At 46.1% G+C, this 16951-nt stretch overlaps 2 long non-coding RNA genes across 2 annotated transcripts in view; one reads left to right on the forward strand and one right to left on the reverse strand.

Annotated features, from left to right (window-relative positions):
- The window catches only part of LOC148675949 (uncharacterized), a 28073-nt gene that overhangs the window by 7035 nt on the left and 4087 nt on the right, over nucleotides 1-16951 (forward strand). The gene's annotated exons all lie outside the window — the stretch shown is intronic.
- LOC148675950 (uncharacterized) lies at nucleotides 6959-16140 on the reverse strand. The gene is made up of 3 exons (XR_015925241.1): nucleotides 11732-16140; nucleotides 10986-11262; nucleotides 6959-10214 (listed from the first exon to the last, which is right to left on the reverse strand). It is a non-coding gene; the product is annotated as an uncharacterized LOC148675950 (long non-coding RNA).

The raw sequence follows: 16951 nt of genomic DNA on the forward strand, positions 1-16951 counted from the left end.
GCTGGATTTTCTCCTTGCTCACACCAGGATTTTGGTAAAAGAATGGATATCCGGGATTTTGTCGGTAAAACCCCAGGATATCTCTAGTGATAAGGAAATCTGAAACGACGACTGCTGTCGCTCATCTTCACAAAAGCCGGCATTACGCCGCTGTCCCAGAGAGAGGTATTATTCTCTAGTCTAATACACTGCAGTAATCATTCTCGTAGCCCGAACGTTTTTTTTTCTTCCTTTCTCTGCGTATTAATCGGGCTGGAATTTCATCTGTTAATATTTTTTAATACTATAAGCTGCGTCTGTGGACGGAGGCAAGGCTGTTATCACCGGGGCTTATCGTTCAGCTTGGCAGGACCGCCGTGTCGAGCTCCGCTCCCCACGCTGGGAAAAAAAAAAATGAAGGCCAGGCTGGAGCGCTAGCAGAGAATCTCATTTCCTCTCCAGCAGTTAAGACGGCGAGTAGCAGACCGCGAGGAATTTACATACCCTTGAGACAAGTGGCCTGCCTGCCCCACGGTTCTCATTTAACACTTAATTATAGACTGAGTTAACCCTGGTTGGAGAGGTGAAGCCCATCGACCTATTGCAAATTCTACTGACCAGCGCGGTCGTTCTCCTCTCGTCAGCCCCCTGCCGAACGTTACTTTGAGCTATTGTCCAGGCTATGCCTTGAGATTTCACGAAACATTCTGATGTTAGATACATATATAGCTTTTAAAAATCCGATTAGAAACTTCGTTCATTTCATTCTTGTGTGTTTTTTTTTTTATTTTCGGGATGTATGGACAGACTGAGCTGGTTGCCTCTGTGTCCCGGCCACACAGTGATAATTACCGCGTACTGCGATCGGGCGGTGCCGCGGGTGAGGTCTGTCTGGAGAGCAGAGTCAGAGGACAGTGTCAGAGGGGAAGGTCGGAATGAGGGATTGCCAATTACATGTAACAGCACCCAAACGTCATTGATCGATAACGCGGATGGAGTGCAGATGCTCGTCCACTTGTAGAAATGCCGGTTCCTTTGTACTGGTACAAATACCTTTTCACGTGTTTGCTAACTTCTAGATGACACAGTGTTATTTCTCCGAAGATCAACGCCTTCGTATGGCCATTCGTGAAACGGAAACAATGCAATGTTTCTTGACGCCTTCTTTTAAAGCTTTCCGTCCTGCTGTCGCCCACGGGGCTGCTGCAGCTCAAGGCCCGTGATGTACTTCACCTTAAGCATGAGTGGGTTTAAAAGTAACACAACAGTAACTGCTGAACTTTCTGACACAATGAAAAGCTTAAGAGAACATACATCAGGCATGACCTATTAGGTTGTTAACGCCTTATCATTTACGAAATAAGCATTTACTTAGCGTGTTAACAATATAGCTTACTTACTGCGCTGAATACTGTTTCGGTTCTAAATTAGTCCGGCATAGGTTACTTGAAAGTAGTACTTAGTTACTAAGGAATTCGTAATTTGGCTACTAAAATTAGAATTGACTGTTCAAACGTGGAGAACACTAAGCTATAATAAAATAACCTCCGTGTCATTTTACGGTTTCCATTGGCCCCGTTCGTACGCCTAGATTTGAAGTCTTTGCAAGACTACGGCACCGTATTTCGCCCAGCTCTGCTTTCTGAACAAGACGCAACACGTCGGTGTGCGCTTTGGCTGCCTTTCTAAGCTTGTAGGTGCGTATGAGTCTTTTATTACGACCTGGGGTTCGTGAGATGTGGCGCAGCCGGACTGTCCCAACCCAACACACAGGAGCATCGCACTCCTTACAGAAAGACACCAGGGGCAAAGTTCATTTATTTCGACCCTCGCCGGGTAGCACAGTAGTAAACCTGTAGGATAAATTTTCCCCCCTTCCCCCATTTGGCTCTGACCACATTGTGACTAAGCTGTCTGGTGCTCCTCAGTTAATTACGGTAATTGAAGTTGGCTACCCCGTCGCAGTGAATGACCTGCGTTGTACAGCTATTTGTTACGTCAGCGGGTTTTAAAGCTCTTAATAAAAGAGAGGACAAATGTTAAAACTAGGGCAAAAGGAACTGTCTAGCATACGATGCTCCTAATTACTGTGCCAATTAATTCCGCTGCCTTCCTCCACTTAGGAATTATGAGCATGCACTGGCAAAGGCTCTTGCTGCTGAACTCAGAGGCTGGTGTGCTTGCTACCCCTGGCACCTCTGGGTTTATATTATTCTGGAAGAAATGCCATTATACGTTATTCTATTTAACCTCCGTATAAAACTGCAGCTGAAGCTCTCCGAAATGAATGTGGCCCCAGGCTGGGGAAAAAGCAATCCCAGAATATTTCAACCCTGACCGCTCGTTCGCTCATCTCCTCTTGAAGGAAAGTCGGAACCTCTGACGTTGTCCCCGGTAGTCTTCAAGAGCCCCCGCCACGCGGGCTTTATTGAGGTCTGCCATCACTGACTAACGGTCGCATTCATTCTTAGCACCAAAGAGATGTTTCAGAAGTCTGGTGGAATGGAAATGGGAAGCCCGACTCGACAGGATGGTGAAAAATCACTGTCACGTACATCTGTGGCAGAGGCGTGACGTTGTGACCGACTGAAAGACACTGTGGGTGTGGGTGCTTTGGGAAGAGAATCATCACCAAGCTTCTGAAAAGCCCCATGCCTTTAACTGGTTATGGCTACAGCTAACATGATCCATTTTTTCCAGCGCTTTAAATCATGGGATTGGCATACTGAATTATTTTAATCACAACCGGGTCAACCAATAATCAGACCACTGATCATTTTTCACCAGGTTTATTTTTGGTGGGGGACCACAAATAAAGGTAGATCAATCCGACTAATCTGCGCATTAGTTGAGGTTGGCTGTAAAAGATCGAACTACATTTGAATTGGGGCCCTGCATTTTGTGAGTACATATGACCCAGCGCTTGCTTGATATACTGTGATAGGGGCAATAGAAGAGCAAAGCAGAGCCACAGAGCTGCTGGAACAGATGCCTGTTCCTCAGACAAAAGGGAGTTGCCAATAGATGTGCAAAAACGCTGCAAAGCTGCCGCCCAGAGTAACATAGAGGCACCTCAGGAGAATTTAATCCTTTCCAGCTCTGGATAATCCCAGCAGCGCTATAAAAAATTGCTGTGAGTATTCTGGGGCATTGACCTCACAATGAAGCACGATGAAGAAGTCTGAACTGAACCAGCCCCGGTCCAGCTCGAGAAGGTGTGCACTTTCCATGACACAGACCTGCCTGCCGGTATTCTGCGATCTCTAGATCGCCGTCTTCAAAGTGCTAAACAGCGAGAGACTTAAAAAGTAGGGGTTTACTTCATTGTCATAAATAGATCTGTGTCAGAGTAAAACCCTGAATGTTGGTATGAATAAAAGTCTGGATGTTTAGGTAGCTGAACGTAAAGTTACCAGAAAGGCCCTGAAGGCTGACAAAGACGCACTCAAAGCATAGCTCCTTCTTAAAGTACTTAGATCCTAATCTATGCCAGAAGAAGGAGAACCAAACACTGAAGGAGGAAATGATGTATCTGTAGGGACCTGTCCAATAAGAGTGGCCGTTTCTGTTTTAAAGTGGTGTCGGGGTTGAGACCCAGTTGTGAAGGCTGCCCGAATGCCAAGGTGCGAGGTGTGTTTCCTGATGGCTGACGGGTGAACGGAGGGAGGACGCACCGTAAAAACATAGAAAAGTGCTTTCTCTTCGCGTGTAGGCCCAGCAGGACTGTGTTTTTGGAAGAGGGGGGGTAGGCAGGTGAGGTTGCACCCCCCACCCCCACCACCACCCATCCATGCAGAAACATTTTTTTTTATTGCAAAGGTGGGAAAGCATCTTTGTGTGCATTTCGGAGGTCGCTGTCCTATAGCCAGTCTGGGAAAAAAAAAATCACTCTTGTTTCATCAGGAGAAATTAACAAAGAAAATAATGATAACGTGGAACGGCGATCCTCGCTCCGAATCCTGGAGGGCCTGTTAGTCTACAGGTTTTTCAGACCAGCTGGGCTCTTAACAACCTTAATCTGCTCATTATTGGCTTAATGGGACGAGTTTAACAGCTTCTCCCAGCTCTTCAGGTGCTGCTGCTTTCAAGAGCCCTAGAAAACCTGCAGACACACAGGACCAGGACTGGGGACTCCTGATGTAAAAGAACAGCGCTGAGGAACACTGAGCCCACAAGCAAGAGGCACACGGGGGGGTACAGAGCTAGAGCCCACCAGACGCTTTTATTTTAAGGGTCACACGGGGTTTCAAACAATAGGATTAATGAAAAGAGAGCAGAAGAATTCCCCTCCTTCATGAATCTTCAATCTCTCTCCCGCAAGGAAGCCAGCATCAGACAAAACCCACTGAAAGAACAGAAAGGAAGACGGGCCGGCGCGTTCCTTTCATCTGCCTCTCTCCCGCGCGGCGCGGGCGCGGAGCCTCTGAGGGCTGCGGCTGACAGGGCTGCTGTCAGCGACGCCAGATTAAACCATGACTGCGTGTCAGATCAGTGCCGTCGCGCAGTGGCGTCTGTGTGCAGGTTCAGCTGAAGCAGGCCTGCCAAGTGTAACGCTTGACTCCACAGTTTAACGCAGTTTAACACCGGCGAAATGTGATGCAGAGGCAAAAATGTTGATTTTTTTTCCCTGTTTATTGAGGAAGAGCAATATCCTGTTTACTCTGACCCGCCTCGGCGTTGCCCTGTAGCAGATCGTTAATCACATCACTTTCAATAGCCACTTATCCAATTCCAGGCCACAGTAGCACGGAGTTTGTTCCAGGAAGCATTGGGCACAAGGCAGGCTACAACCTGGGCGAGATGCCAGTCCATCGCAGGGCACACACGCACAGACCCAAACACACACACTTACACCAGGGCCAATTTTCCCAGAAGCCAATAAACCTGTCCATGTCTTTGGACAGTGGGAGGAAACCCCCATGGACACAAAGAGAGCCTACAGACTCGGATTGCCTGCACAGCAACACGCAGATGGCTCCCCAGGTCCAGAATTGAACCCAGGGCCCCTGTGCTACGCAGCAGCAACGCGAACCCCTGCGCCACTGTGCCGCCTCCAGTCCAACAACAATACCCCAAATTCAGCAGAGCTAAACCACCATCTGCCTTTCTCTTTTAAATAAATGGTTTTTGGTACTGGGTGGTTTGTTCTGCCAGGCAAAAGAAATGATTAATCTAGAAAACAAAATTGTGTTTTATAATAAAGACACTTGAAACTTTAAAATATTCATTTTAAAGTACTGCATCCTGACATTTTAGAAAGGGGACAGCAGATCACCTCTTTGCGAGTTCATTTTGGTTTCATTAACTGGTTGTTCCATATTTCTAAAAAAAAAAGTCAGAGGAGAGAACTAATGACTTTAATAACTGAATAGACTGAATAATTACCATTGCTTACATTTGTGTATTGCTTTTCATCCCAAAGAGCCTCACATGTAGGAGGAGAGCCATTTTATCCACTGTAAAAGTGCAGCTCCCATCTGGATGACATATGAAGCCCTTTATGCACCAGCAACCTCATTACACAGCAGATCAGGAGGAGAAGTGAGAAGCTACCCTGCCAATTGAATTAGGTGGGAAATTCAGATTGAGCGAGTCCAATGTGGAATTTATCCAGGATGCTGGGGTTAACACCTCTCCTTTCACAAACATCACCAGGGGATCTTCCATGACCAAGCAGTCAGGACCTTGTAATAACATCTCATCAGAAGCACCGCAGTTCCTATAGCATGGTTCCTACAGTGAACATGGTTACTTTATAGAGGCATTGGTCTGGGAATGCTGGATTAGACGGGAGAGTGTCACCTACCGGTCCATATGCTTAATAACAGGGTGGGCCCCCCCTACTGGTCCCACTAACACCTCTTCCAACAGCAACCTCAGGTTTTCCCAGGAGGTCACCCATCCAGATACAGGCCAAGCTCACACCTGCTGAGCTACATGGGTTTGCCAGTTGTGAGTTGCAGGCTGATATGGCTGCTGGCCAAATGTACTGTCCAGTAACAGATCATCTGCATGTAAGGAAGGCTCTGACCGCCCTGAATCCCTCCTCCTGAGATCCAGAAGAAGTCCACAGTAACACAGGTGGGTTCAGTTACCAAAGCGAACTGAAGTGGAGACACAGGGAGCCCTGAGATGTGCCACAAGGCCAGCACAAAATAATCGGATCATACTGAGTTTGTAGAAATACACAATTAGGGGGAGGTATTCCAAATGTGAAGAGATCAATTTATAAATAATCCCTCTCTAATGCATGAAGGATTTTGCATGGAAGGAGCATCTCAGGATCAGATGAGATTGAGGATGACTGAATCCATTTTGTATATGAGTGGGGGAGAAGGAACACCATCTTTGAATAAGTCGGCTCTGATCCTGAATGACTGCAGTGGAGCTGGTAATTTTAGCAGAATTTTCAGGTTAATTTTGAGGAGAGAGATTGGACTATAAACATGATACTCAGCAGGGTCCCTTTTACTTTTTAAGTAATAATGAAATGGAATCCTGCTGCAGAGTAGGTAGCAGACAGTCTCATTGAATAGACTCCTCAAAAACTGAAAGAAGTAGAGGGGTGCTCTAGTGACTGAATGCTTAATGAAATTCAATCGGAACAAAGTGACCTAGATTTGTTTGCCTAATAATAGTTAATGATTAATTGCACTTATGTAGGACTTCTTATTCCAAAGTGCTTTTCATCCACCACTGAAATGCTGCATTTTTATCAAATATTCCAGTGCATTTCAATTCAGTACTTTAAATGCATAAACAGCGTGCATCCCAATTGCAGATGTACCAGGTTTTCTTACTTACTTGTACAGGACGACATGCATGTCCTTTCTGCGAGGTGACGAGAAAGGATTACCACATTTCAGCTGAAAATGTAACTTTGTCTTAGTTTTTCAGTGTAGAAAAAATTATCAAAATTAATCAGCTGAGAAAAAAAAACATATTTCATCCATGAAGTTTGCAAAAAGAAACAAAAAACTTAAAATGTCCTCGGCACTTTTATTTATAGAACAACCGTGGCTCTTCTCTTTATTCTTGATCTATTCATCCTTCAAAACACAAAAGTTAGTTTCCTTTCATTTCCTAGCTCTTTTTCCCTTCCAGTACAGAGTCTCCTTGGGTATTAGATAAGGGAACTGGAAAGACCCATTAATCAAATGATGTGGGTCTTTTTCCGAAATACATGGGTTGATTTGACAGTATTCCTTCTGTACCCTAATGACTCTGTAATGGAAAGAAGGATGTGCAGCAGCAGAGTACTCCAATACATCACAACTTCCCACAGAATTCATCTTTCTTTATGCAAAACTGTGAAGCGCCGTGATAGCTCATATAACACTAGATCATTATGGGCCTGTATTCTTCATGGGAACTGAGCAGGCGTCTTTTTTTCTCTTTCCTTGGCAAGCTGCACAAATATACATCTAAAACAACTATGATGTCTTTGTGTGTTTTATGCAAAAGTCAGATGTAAGAGAACATAAGAAAAGTTGCAAAAAAGAGGAAGCCATTTGGCCATTCTTGCCTGTTTGACTTGATGATCCAAGAATTATTTCTGTCCTTTTTCCTCCCCCAGTAAACTCCAAAGAGTCACCTTCAGCCATGTGACTTCAATGTAAAGACGTGTCTGGTTTTCATCTGGATCGCTCCTAAACATACGTATTGTCTTGTTAAATATTTATTTAAACACTCCAGCTTGGTTGTGAAAAGTAACATTAATTCCAAGATGATGTATTTTATACTGGGATTGGCACAAACATAATGCCTTTTATTCTTAATGCGCGATAAATTCAAAGGCAGTACTTTTGTACTAAAACTGGGCCTCCTGAGTTTCTCCCCTTCCTACATTCATTATTTTTAGAAATGTATTTGCACAGTGCTAATCCTTTGTAGAGAGGCCACTAGGTTTCATTCATAGCTGTCACATATAGACTTGTGTGCGGATTACATATGAATTCAAACAGCTGTTATTTGAAAAATGGTCTTGTGGTCCAGTAGAGAAAGTGTTGCCCTTTGTACTGTATATGAGCCTGAGCTGCTTGTCAGGGTGGGAAAGGCTTAAACAAAAAAACACATAATGATGATAAGTGTGATAAGTGGAAAGAGTTCTAAACCGAACGTGGTTGTTTCAGGCTTCCATTCTGTGCTTGGCTGATAAATTGCTCAATGACCTGCGATAAGGCCTTGTCGACACCAGAACCAGCCAGTTCACGGGACATGAGGGTTTTGTTTGGCTCTATTCCCCGGCTGCCTGCCCTGCAAAGAAAGGCACTCAGGGCCAAGAGCAAAAACACAGCAAGTCCAATCAACTAAACCTCAAATAAGTTCACCGCATAACCACAGCGTGCAACTCCATCTATAAACTTGTAAAAGCTGCAAAACATGAATGATTAATTTTTAATACCATAAAAATGCAATATGTTTAATAAAGAAGTGGTGTGTTAGTTCATTTTGGGGGTTAAAATAAGCACAAGCATTTTACTTTTCCAGCTCAGGGGTGCTCGTTTAACTATGCTTATAACCCAGTGGTTTCCAAACCATCAGCTTGTAAAGGTACTTGAATCACACAGAGCCTTTCGAGATTCTTTAGAGACAGACACAAATTAATGGATTTTAATTATCTCACTAAATGTAATGGATGTAAAAAACAATTGATGAAGTGCACCATACGCATAAAGAAGAGTGTCATACGAGATGAATAAGAGATAATTAAGAATTACCAGGTTGAACAAAGCCTAGCAGCCCAACTTTTCATTTATGTTGGATTCAAATGATGTGATTTTAAAGAGGACCATTTTTCCCATGAAAAGTAACAATGAGGAGGCCATTTTCTGAGCCTTTGACGTAATTCTAGAATAATAGTAGACAAGCTTGGAGGCAAGGAAGAGACACAGTGCTGTTAATTTTATTTTTTCCATGTGGTCCAAACTTAAATGTATATAATATCTTCCAGATCTCACCATAAGGCCAGAAGACCCACATGGATGCCAAGTGGGGCATAAAGGGCTTGGAAATTCATACCACTAATTACCACATTTGACGTATTACTCAGAAAACACAGAACTGTATCAGCTCCTGTCTAAATCATTTACCATCTTAGATCTAGACAGGGGTGTTCTGCAGGTGTCCATCTGCTGACATTCTTACTGACCTATATGAGTGATTTAGATTCTGGGATATTTTACAAACTTGTGAGTCAGATGGTATAAAAAATAGTATATGAAGACAGACAGAATCATCAGTTTGGCAGAAACATACACTGTGTATCACATGGGTATTTCTGAGCTGCGAGAAGCTACTTCAAACTACAGGGATCTGGGTGTTCATGTAGATTCTTCTGCATCCTCGTCAAGACAATGTGGCAAAGCACTACACACGCAAACAGAGCGCTAGGTCCCCATGAGAGCTGTAGAGTTTACCTTAACACACAATTAATACTCACATTTTCAGTACAGTAGTACACAACACATACCACAAAGAGCAAACTGTGGCTTCAGAGTTCAAACAAGAGCAGCAGAATGATCCTTAGTATAGGGGGTTGTCATGGACAATCTCCTATTCATTTTTTTCAGTGCAGTACACAGGATATTGAAAGGGGATTTTTATCTAAGCATATACAATCCTAAAGAGTATAGACGAGATTTACCAAAAGTACTTTCACACTCAATAGTTGTCAGGGTCCCAATTGGAAACCAAAGGGAATTAATTTCCAGTGGAGAAAATACGTCTTTACACGACGGGTTTGGGGAATCTGTAACTTGGCTTCCTCTCCAGGCAGTCGAGATCCAGACTCTGGGATTTCGCTATTTTAAGTGATGATTAAATTGAAAATTAAAAAAAAAGATGAAGAGGGTCGCTTTTATTCCAGAGAGAATGTTGACGTCCGTAGCAGCAAGTGCTGACGCCGAAGGCGAAGGCGGTCTGTTCTTCAGCTTCAGAAACAGCTCGAACCGAAAGCGTGGTAACAGACGTTCGCCCTGGTGGGAATATGGCCCGAAGCACACACCTGTTTAAACACAACCTCGGTCCCAGCAGCCTGCCCAACACACCACATCAGAGCGTCTGAGGCACGCCAGCGACGCGCAGAGGGGGAGAGGTTACCCGCTGCACGCCTTGCAGCATGACAATGCAAGACGTCAGCCTGCTGTCGGTACTGCGCCCTCTAGAGGCAGTGCGGTGCCCGAGGAACAGGGATTTTCAACCGGGGATCCGGGAACCCCTGGGGTTCTTGTGTGCTGAAACAAAATCAAGGGATGCAATCAAAACTGATCTCCCCACGTGTGGCACGTTACATCGGCTGGCTAAGGGGTGGATCTGCCCTGGGAACACTTACAGCTAGAGTTATCTGTACCTCCGCCTATACATAATGAATTACGGAGTCATTAACAATAGGACTAGACCTCCGTGTGGATGTCTAAGCCGGGGAGTCCTTTTTGAATAGGAATTCCTCGATCGCACCCCCCCCCACACACACACACACACGTGTAGAAGACAGAACATGGATTCACTGCCGCAGCGCTGTAAGGCGATTCGCAGCGCCTTTCTCATTGCAAACTCCGAAACACAGCCTTCGCTTCCGGACTGTCCAAGACCTCCGCAGAGCCGCTCAACGCCCGGGAGGCCGCCAAGCCCATCCAGAATGCCGCCGCCACACAGTCCGGATTTCCGAGGAGTGCCCTCTGACTGGCCCTCGCTTGGTCGTCTCACTACGAACGCCCTTTATAATATATATATATAGATATATCCTCGATAATGTTATTGCCTCGCCATAAATGAGCATACTAAAACGAGAGCGTTATTACAAGCTGGGTATTTCTTTTGTCAGCTTCTTCAGTGGCTGCGCAGAATGCGACCGTAATGAAAGGCTTTCGATGTGTGTGTGTGTGGTTCTCTCTAGATAGCTGTCTGGCAGGACCCTCCCGCGTCTTACAGCTTTCGATTCACGCTGTCTGTCACCCACTGAGCTGTGGGAAATAGATTGGTTTGGGACGCAACGTCGCACTTACTGGCTTCTTAAACTTAGACCTCTGCCCCCCCTCTTCCTCCCCTCACGCGAGCCCAGTTCCAGCGCGAGCTGCGCGGCGTCGGGGCGGAAGATCTGTCGACCCCCAGCTCGAGCCCCGGGGGGGGGGGCGGTTTTCTTCCTCTCGCCGCACACAGACCGGGAGAGCCAATGAAGGGGTCGCACACGACGTGAAATTGAAATCGTCCCAGGCTGCCGGGCAGGGGATACCATCTACTCTTGTGATCTAGTTTCGGTTAGGATCCAGAATCGTCTTGCTTCTGAGATAATTTGTTTAGGGGGCGTAACATCAAGAGGAAGAAAAAAAGAAGTCAGCCTTAAGGTCTTTTAATACGGTGAAGAGCTCAATGAGTTCCTGTTTATTTGTTCTCAAAACATCCAAACTATTTGCAGATCATTTGCAGAATAATCCAGGAGTTTGTTTTTTTTTCGGGACATCATAACCTGAAAAAAAAACCCTGTACAGCTAATTTATCAAAGGTTTCACAAACAATATCAAACATTTAATAATCATTTGCGAATCGTATTCAGCAGAAAAATCAACACCTTAGAGTCGATTATTTGGATTCTTTCTCAGAAAGAGACACCGGTTTAAAATGTTAAAATACGCTCAGAATCTAGCAGAGTACTGTGCTTGGGCACGGTGTAGCAGATAGTTTCCGCTTCAACTGTGGGTTTAGAAAACATCAAACAGAAAAATAATTATACTATCCGTTATGCTCTACTTACCCCACGATTATCACGATTTACAAAAAAAAATCGGGAAAGGACGCTTGAGGAACTCCTACTTGGGGCCGCTTAAAGGAGGGTTTCCAAAGCTAACCGAAAACAGAACGAATCCTTTCACTTAAAAAAAAAAGCCTTTACATTTTCCTCTTTGGTGAACATTTTGGATGTGGGGAGAAATTGGCAGTGGCATGTGTTTAATTCTCGAAGATTAGCAGCAGCAGACCGCAGGGAAACGCCGTGAAAAGCCCCCTGTTAACAGGGGACGCCCCTCGGGGGAGCGGAGAACCGATTCCAACAGATCTGAAGAGGCGCCGCGTCAATCAAACCTCGCCCGGCGTTTCCACTTTCCCAACTTGTTTCGGCCTTCACGCCACGTGCGGGAGCTGTCAGGCTCCGGCTCCCTCGGGGTCTGCCGTCTTTTCTTTCCCAGCCGTTTTAACTCGCCCCGCACTCCGGTAATGGCGGTAAATAAACCTCGCTCGTCCTAACGGGACCAACGCCCATTTGGTAGCGGAAACCAACAGCGGGCACCGTAAAAACACACTTCACCGCTGCAGGTAATTATGAGCAGTCGGCGGTTGGTGATTTTGCGCAGACTCATTAAAAGAGTTGAATCTCTTTAACCTTGAGCAGGTGCGATTACCGGGGGACTTGAAGAACTCTTCAGAGTTTGGGACAAGGTTACAAGGATGGTTAACCCAATGGACCAATTCAGGATTCGCAATTGGAACAAAGACCCGGGACACAAAAACGAATTCAGGGAGTTCAGTTTCAGTTTGGGGACCCTTCTGCGTGGACTTACTAATGTTCTCACGATGCTCGAGTGTGTTTTCTCTCGGGACTCCGGTCCCTTCTGTTATGTCTCGCACACTGCCCGCTGCTGTTGACGACGCTGTGGCGCTTATGTTTTGGGGTTACCGCGTTACAGCACTTACAGTAGGTGCATTGGCGGGGTTTTGCGATTCTCGGTCAGTTCTAAAGACCTGCACAATAAAGAACAGACGTCTGCAAAAACCTGTTCGTCTCAGTCCCAGGTTCTCCGCGGTGTACCACCCTCCTGCTTCTGAAACACACCGCTGCCTAGCCTAATTGTTTAGACACTGTCCCTGTTTGTACAGGCGTGTGCCCGGCGTGCTGAAAGTGGATTTAAGACGCACCCTGAGCCCTGTGCTTCCAGGACAGGACTGGGGTTACAGTGAATTTACCAGCCATCGGCTGCTTTCTCATAAAAGCATGGTTAGGAAAATTCCCTTACGAACCACAGCGCAAATCAAAATATTTGTTAAAGAACGGTAGGTATAAGAGCAGATGTGTTCTTGTTGAACCATTTTTTGCTGGGTTTTCGATGTATTTTCTCTAGGGAACAACTATGGAAAAACTAACCCTGACGTTCCGTTTCCCCCCGGATACATCGTGCACTTCGGAGAACTGACACCCTCTGTTGCGTAAAGACAGATTTCACGGAACAGTGTCGCAGTTTGGAACAGATTACAGAAGAGCGCGAGTGTGAATTTAAAGCCAAATGGGATTGGAAAACAATCTCTCCCCGCCGTCGAACGACCTCCCGTCGGTGAGATCACTTCACGTGTTGCACATTTGATCACAGCCTACTCGGTGTTCCAAAACCGGGTAGTTTCGTATTTCAATGCTTGCTTTAACATGCTAATGTTGATAAATGTTGTTTCAGCGAAGGTAAAAAGTGCATTTCAAAACGACTCAACAAGAAGGCGTTGTAGTCTTTCCTGTTCGTAATGGACAGTTTGTGCAGGGCGTTTATTTTGAAGATGACCAACTGTACTTGGTCAGTTTTGTTTCGTAAGCCTAACTTTAACGACGTAAATGTATAAATTGGTCACGACATAGCTACGAAAACGGGTGGCATTTTCAAATTCGTTAACTTAAGAGTCCGGTGCTAAACTGTACCGCGGTTCGTGCATTTCGACGTCGTCTACGCAGCAATACAGCAAGTGGTCAAAAGGGGGCACTGGTGTAGCTTCAAAGGAAAGTTTCACAAAGACCTCTTATTAAAGCGTACAGCGGACTCGGGACGACTGCAATATAGATCATTTTAGCTCCCGGTTTCACTGTTTTCCCCGGTTAGGGAAGAGAGGCTTTATTGTCGTCTAAGCCGTAAAGTCGAAGCCGGAGGCCTGTTGTCCTTACTGTGTCCCTGGTGGGGCACCCGCGGCTCTGCTTGGGCGGGGCAGACTCCGAAAGCACAGCCGCGGCGGGAGTCCCGCGCTCCAGTACCATCTGGTTCTCAAAGGCGGACCTGCCCCGAGTCCCGTCGACGTCAGACAGCAGAGCCCGCTGGTTAGTGCCCACGAGCTACTGTTCAGAACCCCTTTTAACCACCATTACTCCAATCAAACACAGAGACCGCTGGCTTACAGCGAGGAGCCTAGTCCGCAGTTATCGTCTGTGCCTAAGCGCTCCCGTTCCGAGCTGCGGATCTCTTTTCAACGACGATACGCAGGGCAGAAATAAAAAAAAGTCCGACATCGCACTGGCCTGCCCCACAGATGGCCCAAAACAGTCCCGTAGACTTACACTGTCTAGTATTTCATGAGCGACTATACGTGCTTAGTCCAATAGGTCTGGAGAGGGGGATGCGTGTGCCCTCCTGTATTCGCGGAGCTCTGTGGCGCAAACGCAGCGGTTGATCACGAAGGCTGAGAGAGCGTGACCCCAAGTTAAAGAAAACTCGAGAATCATGCTCTGGTAAGCCTCTGGCTTGGCCAGTGGACACGAAATTAACCAGACAGGGCTGCGGACTGAGGAGGAAGGAAGTGGTTAGTTTTATAAACCAAGTGAGTAATGAAACCACCGGATCTACAGTTTCATATGGTAATAAGATCGTTTAATTGAAGCTTATGTATGTGGAGGTTATGGTTTTATCTCCTGATTAGTGATAGCGGCATAACCCAGTTATTACACTCTCCTCCTTCTGCTGCCCAGAATTAAAACCCTCCTGCTGTCGTCTCCCAGTCCTGTTCCACCTTCAGCCGCACCGAGGGAGGCTTATAAATGTACACTTCCAGCTTTTTTACTTGTGCTGGCAGGTCTGTAATTGAGGTGTTTCTGCGCTGTCCGCGCCACTTCTCGGCACTGTAGCGTTTAGGTAAGACATTCGCCAGCTGAAGCGTAATCGCCTGTTTTAGAACTGCGGTCGAAGAGGGGCTAAAAATATACACACGCATCTATAGCGCTGTCTAACGTATAGAACGGCTAAATATTGTATACTCCTTTTATATAAAAAGACAGGGGTGAGCGTTCAGAGTAGATGCTTGCTTTCCTTCAGGTATCTTAACTACTTCGTTTCCTACAGTTTGTGTCTTAGTCTATACGTGAATTCTACCGCAAAATAATTTGCGTTACACTTCCTTACAAAACAAAAAAAAGAAATGCAAGGCAAATGTTCTTGCAGTTTATGCAGTTTGTGACGGGTCCTTACACTCATCGGCGACAAATCGGCGGTACTGCCTCGACTGTAAAACGCCTTTTCCATGAGCTGTAACTTTAATCGACATAAATCCCCTGACGTCGGTTTACGCGCGTGCACTGACTGTTTTCTTATGCTGTCGGAGACTTGGTCACGTTGCAAAACGATTTACACTTAAACATAAAGGGATTAGCATGCGCCTTTCCATGATCGCGCGCACACACACACACACCAAAAAAAAAATGAAAAGTCTGCTGCGGTTCAAGCCAAGGTGACGGGCTTGGCAATCTAAATCACCCAGAAATGTAACTGGTATCAGTCTTGGTTTTAAATAAACGTCGCGCGATCCTGAAAATGAAAGCGTTACACGGTTTTGGCAGAAAATCAAGCGTCGTTGTGACTCGTTAGCGCCAGTGTTTTTCTTACCACGCCTGTGCGCTGAAGCAGCCTAAATAAACACAGAAACCACGGTGGCTGGGTCGCCTTTTTTTTTTACAGCGTGCTCTTCCGTATAGGCCGTCGTGCCGTGTATGTTAGCAGTAGTGGTTCGTTCGTGACAAAGACGGGCCGCTTTGACGTACAAAGCAGGTCTGTTTTGAGGAAGTGAAGGTACCGTGCTCTGAGCTCTGAAACACCTCGCCAGGGCGCCAGTTTCTTTCAGAAGCGCCTGACCTACCACAGGTGTCTCTGCGGTTTCCACCGCGCTGGCCCCCTCTTCGCTTGGCGTTTCCTCTAAGATAACACCTGCTTGTGAATGAAGCCTGTTTTGCATAACCACTAGATCATCTTCGCTCAGCCAGTTCTGGTTTCCAGTCGTTCAAGTTTTTCGTTTTTTTTTAAAAAAAAAAAATGCGCGAGGATCTGTTCTCTTCCTGTTAAACCGACATTTTTCGTCTCAGACTGAAAAAACCGTTGCAGAGCACAGACAGCGCGGGGGTTAAATACGAGCATTTGAAGACCACTCGATACTGCACGCCGGCCTGTGAGTTTGGAAGGAAAAGCAGAACGTTTTTTGTTTTCCACGGATTAAAGTCGTAGGAAGACATAATTCCTGTTTTATCCTGCTTTATGACCCACCCCTCTCCGAACTGACTCATAAAAAAAATATTGGGGGGGGGGGGGGAGGGGGAGAGGGTACGCTCCCATCAATTAGGATAACCAATTAGGAATAATGCGGGCGACACAGCACAGGCTATCAGGCGGCAAACGGCCTTCTGTTTCCCAGCGCTCACAAAACGTTCTTTAAAAAAAAACTCCTCCCCTTCAGCGAACCTCCTCTGCACGCACGCACACACACACACAGACACACACACACACACGCGCTCCCCCCTTCCGGTCTGTGCGCGAGCATTGCGGGGATGATGGATCGTGCCTGCCGGTGGTGATTTCGTGTTGATCGCACATTATCACTGGCAGGTTGGACTCTGCTGCTGATGGACGGTTTACAGCAGCCCTGCGTTTTTTTTTTTCCTCTTTCCCTTTTTAGATTAAACACACAGGCACAAAAAAAAAAAACCCAATATAAAAAGGGGTGGCTTGAGGAAAGGACCCGGGTGGTGTCGGAAGAGAGATTAACCATTCGTCTGCCGACGCCCTTCTTACCGCGTTATTAAACCCTCGCATAAACCTCGTGCGCACGCCAGCGCACCGTATTGATTTGCAGATTTACCGACAGAAGGGGGTAGTGGGGGTCTTTGACGACGTGAAATGACCGTCTGGTAACCCCCGAGGGCTAGCGTTTAAACTCTTTCGACACAACTCCCCCCCTCCCCCCCCGG

The sequence above is a fragment of the Lepisosteus platostomus genome, chromosome 2 (genome assembly GCF_059453375.1).
Source record: "Lepisosteus platostomus isolate fLepPlt1 chromosome 2, fLepPlt1.hap1, whole genome shotgun sequence".
In the NCBI taxonomy this organism is placed as follows: domain Eukaryota; kingdom Metazoa; phylum Chordata; class Actinopteri; order Semionotiformes; family Lepisosteidae; genus Lepisosteus; species Lepisosteus platostomus.